We start from the raw sequence: 5,234 nt of genomic DNA on the forward strand, positions 1-5,234 counted from the left end.
TGGAAGTTTAACTTTGAGAATTGGTAGAGATGCCACAATTGTTAATGCGTAATAAGATGCAAGGAGAAGTAGAATTATGGAGGGGATAAATTCACCTTGTCATTAAGTTTGGTCACAAGGGTAATCTTAGCTCGCCACACTAACGCAACGCATACCTCTCGGTGGTTTTCTACATGTTTCACATCTCTATGCCGCATGATTGAGTATGTGTTAACTCTTGCAATCTATACTCAACTCATTGCAATAAAAGTAAAAGACGGTGAAGAAGAAGATGATGATGAAAATGACGTTGAATGAACTAAAGAGATGCATTAATTACAAAATGTATTAATGTCTTAAGCCAAAATGTAATACAATACAGAGATAAGAAGAGAGGCGGTGGGCTAGATGTAGGAAATCTCTTGCTTCCATCAGATGTACGTCAAGGCTACCGGTGATGCCATGGATGGGCGGTGGAGTAGTCTCTCTCGAGCTCTCAGCCAAACTCCAATCGTCACTCGGAAAGGGTTGTGGAAGTGAAGGACTCTCAAAGGTGTCCTACTCACGCTCTCATCTGTGATCACAAGAATATGCCTAAGGCAGAAACTCTGATGCCTTGAATTTGGGTTCCAAGGCTCTATTTATAGAGCTCAAACGCCGACAACATTGGTAGTCTCGCTCTGAATCACTTCCACTTATGAAGCGATAGGTGAAATTTCAACACCATCTTATCTCTTTAATACTCCCAAGGTATGCGTTCATGATTGTTTTTGTTGAAGTATCAATGCATTTCACCTACTTTGCGATCGACCTTCTACCACGGTTATGACTCTGTAGTTGCAGCATTCCATGCGACGAACTGGTCTTCATGAAGATCAACGCATGCAATAAACTTTGTGATGGTTTGGGATCAACGCATGCGATCGATTCCTGCAATAGCTACAAAGATAGACATTTTGACACAGAAAAAGGCATGATATAGGGTTAGTAGGGATTTTCAGTGCTAATCGACGCAAGCTCACTTTTCCACATCAATTCTTATCAATATCAACGCATATTCTGCTCATCAACCCTCATGATTCTATGTAAAAGGCTATAATAGCTTGTATTTCTACAAACTATCAGTTATCAACCTACCAAGTAAGTCTATCAAAACTAAGAAAAAAGACTAATAGGACTAAATTCACTTGGAAAATGCATAGAACAATATATATATATATATAATAAATTAAACAAAAACAACTCAACTTATTAAAACAAATAAAGTCAACAAGATAATGAAACTCATGAATTAATATGAATTATTAAATAAACACCTTAAACAACTCAATGTAAACAACTTATCAAAACTAAAAAAAAAAAAAAAAAAAAAAAAAAAAAAAAAAAAAGAAAAAGACAACTCATAGAAAACTACTTATCTATCCAAGCAAGTAAGTCTATCAAACTAAAAAAGAAAAACTAATAATAACCATTTTTATTTGGCAAAATATATAAACATAAACCAAAAAACTTATAAATGCATAAAATTTAATGAAAATCATAAACAAATTATCAACAAAATCACTTGGATTCCACTTACTAATCTAACACTTTAGAAAATCACAAGTGTTTTAAAAAAAATGTCTAAAAATATTACCTTCTAAAGAAAACACATCATGCTAGTTTGAATTCCACTTACTTGTTGTACTTCTAAAATAATTGCAAAATTTATTAGACAATAAGAAATAGTTGTACATGTTAAACTTAGTCCAATAATCTTAATCAAACAACAATAATATTTTGAAGAGATGTTTCCTCAACAATGTAACATCATTCATGAACTAAGCTATAATTACTATAACTTTAAGATAACCATTACACATATACTATATGAAAGTTAACATAAATAAATAAATCAAACCAACCTTCATACTTTTTTACATTCAAATTAATTTGTAACTAGGCCCGAGTCCCAACACCCACTGCACAAGTCTTAACACATTTGCAACAACAAAACCTCTAGAAATCAAGCAAAATTCCTCAAAACTCAGTATCACAAATCAAGGGTAAACAATAGAATCTAATTACCTGAAACTAAGGTGCAAACAGTCGAACATCTCAAAGCAAATCTCCCATTGTAAATCACTATACGTGACAACTTTCTCTAACCTTTTCATTTGGTCTTGAAAGATGAAATCAAGTCTTTGTAATCTCAGAAAATCTTTCCTTTTGTTTTCTTATCTCTACATGTAGCATACATTCTAGAGTGTAAGTGGTTTCATTCAACACAGTGAATAAAATTAAAATTTTAAATACGGTTTATTCCAAAAGTTTTTGCATTCTCTTCATAAAACAATCACAATAGGTACAAATAAAATAGAAATTCTACTTTGCATATTGTGAGGAAGGTGAATTAATGCATACCTTAGCGAAGATCCAAAATTTCAGATAAAAATTAACCATTGTTCGAGAGTGCGAACAATGATCAAATCTGTGTGTTGGTACAAAAAACATGTTTTGTACACCGACGAGCAAGAGGTAGACTTGGCCGACGGAACGGAGATGGGTGCTGAGTGATGAGAGAGCATGAAGAAGATGAAGAAGAGTGAGCAGTTATGGCGAGTCGATGGAGAGGGCATTTTGCAATAGAAGGGAGAAATAGGGTAATGATAGAAAATAATTTAAATTTTTATCAAAATTTATTTGGAAAATTATTATAAATAGAAAAATCCCAAAATATTTACACGGCAAAAAGTTCAAAAAGTGCTTACTTGTAGAACTTTTTGCATTTTTTTACTATTTTTTTAGATTTAAAAAGATCAAAATATATTTTTTAAATTAATTAAGTGGATTCTAATTTAATTAAGAGTAATTTTTTTAAATGACGAAATTACTAGAAATATTTTCAAATATAATAAAATAGTATTGTCTATTACCAGATACCTATCTGATCCATGATTTGAAGTATCTGATTTTTTTTAGAGATATATTGAGTCATTTTGATCCATGATTTGAAGTATCTGATTTTTTTTAGAGATATGTTGAGTCATTTTTTTTTTCAAATTTAAGCTCAACCACTTAAAAATCTCAACTCACAACCCATTTTAGTTAAGTGCGTGTTTGAAAATAATTTAAAAATCATCAAAATCACATTTTTTTTTTCATTTTAAAATTACTCGAAAACACACTTTTAATTATTTAAAATTAATTTAGTTTTAATTTTATACTTTTAAATGCAATTTTCATATCATCAGAATTAGTTTTGAAGGATAAAACATGTGTTCACGATGATTTTGAAAAAATAACAAAAGTGATTTTAACCATTTTAAAATCTTCATTCTTCTCTTCTCTCTCACTATCTAAATCATGATCCCCCCTCCTCCTTCATCCTCAACTTCATTCTTCAATCTTCATCCTCTACTTCTTTCCTACCGTCTGCTCTAGCGTTATTGAAATTTTTTTCAAGTTTTCACTCTCTTCTTATATATATATACACAGACATATAATAACATATTTTCAATGTATCTGTATCTTAGTTTTTTAGAAATTGATTTATCATATTGTATCGTATCTGTATCCAGTATATGTATCTGTGTTTATATTTCTTAGTTCTATCAATGAAAGTTACTAATAGTACTGATCAATGTCTATATCTATTAGTGTTTATCAAATAAGTTGCCTCATTTTTCTATATTTGAAAATAATCATTTAATAGATGGTTTAAAATGTGCTTGATGTTGATTTAAGAAGGGATGGTTTCATATATAACGAAATGGGTCACATCGATTACAAATATAGCAAATTCCAAAATAATTTACAAATATAGCAAAATTTTGCTTAACCCATGTAAAAAGCCCAAAAAAGCTACTGTTTAAGAAAACCCACACCAGTGCCTTCTTCCTCTCCCATCTATGATTACTGTCTATCATTGATAGTATCATTATCTATCAGTATTAGATTCCTATCACTATCTCTGTAATAATGTATTTTCTAATTTCATTTTCTTAACGATGAAGAGAATTAAAGAAGAGAAACTAAAGCAAAACAAGCAAGTGATAAGAAATTGACTTTTATCCTAGTAGTTTAATAGTTATGTTTTTCACTTTCTTGTAGGAAGCTGATGACGATGACGTCGAAGATAAATTAAAACATAACAAGCAAGTGACAAGAATTTGACTTTACCCTAATAGTTTGATAGTTGTGCCATTTATATTATTGATAAAATATGATATCAGTGATAGAAATACATCACTTTATATCACTAATAGATAATTGTGGAAGATTATCACTAATTATTAATGATAGAAGCATATCACTTTTCTATTATTGATAGACAATTGTGGAAGATTATCACTGACTATTAATGATAGAAGCATGTCACTTTTTTTGTCACTGATAGATAGTGATATAAGACTATCGTTGACTATTAACCGATACAATTGGTCGTTGGAGGTGGTTGTAGTTAGTTGCACAAAGGTGGTTGTTGGAGTTAGTTGTCTAATGTGGTTTGTTGCCTAAGATGGTTTCCATAAGTTTTACCCGAATAGGTTGCTAGTAGTGGTTGTCGCCAAAGTTATTGTTAGAAGGGGTGTTGGCAGCTTGCGACAATCATGGTGGAAGTGAGGTGAATGACTAGTGAGAGTATTTTTTAGTAATTATATATATTCTACAAATTAGGGAATGATTAAGTCTTAAACAATAAAAAATTATTTTTCTAAACCTTGATTTCAGATGTTCCTCTCAAACCAATTTATTTCATAAATTCATTTTTTTAAAATCTATTTTGAGTGATTGTTAAATACTCTATTTTTTAAAAAAAAAAATACTTCAAAAGTTAAGGTATTGTCTGGTAATAATTTTGTGTTTGGTTTTTATTTTTTAAAATCAATCTTTTTTTATGTTTTATAATGATTTACATCTTTGTTAAGTACCATGATTAAATGATTAGTCAAATTTCAAAAATAAAAACAATTTTTTAGAAGTTATTTTTTCAGTTTAAAAAATTTGACTTAATTTTTTAAAGAAAAATAGATAATAAATGAAAAAATTTAGAGAAGAAAATAATATCTATAGACCTAATTTTTTTTGAAAAAATAAAAAATAAAATAATTATCAAAAGTAAACCTAAACTAAACCTACTCTTAATGTGAATACCAAAGTCGATGATGGTTGATAGACCTCAACCTGACAATGGTTAAGCTGAAAAAAAAAAAAGAAAAGAAAGAAAGAAAGATGTAAAGAATACATATATATTGAAGAAAAGAAATGGTTGAACT

At 29.7% G+C, this 5,234-nt stretch overlaps 1 long non-coding RNA gene across 1 annotated transcript; it reads right to left on the minus strand.

Moving 5' to 3' along the window:
• Nucleotides 1–273: 273 nt before the first annotated feature.
• LOC150036551 (uncharacterized) lies at nt 274–2,594 on the minus strand. The gene is made up of 2 exons (XR_016529326.1): nt 2,047–2,594; nt 274–918 (listed from the first exon to the last, which is right to left on the minus strand). It is a non-coding gene; the product is annotated as an uncharacterized LOC150036551 (long non-coding RNA).
• Nucleotides 2,595–5,234: the final 2,640 nt, after the last annotated feature.

This window comes from Benincasa hispida, chromosome 4 (genome assembly GCF_027475165.1).
Source record: "Benincasa hispida cultivar pf3 chromosome 4, pf3_genome.v1.1, whole genome shotgun sequence".
NCBI classification, from domain to species: domain Eukaryota; kingdom Viridiplantae; phylum Streptophyta; class Magnoliopsida; order Cucurbitales; family Cucurbitaceae; genus Benincasa; species Benincasa hispida.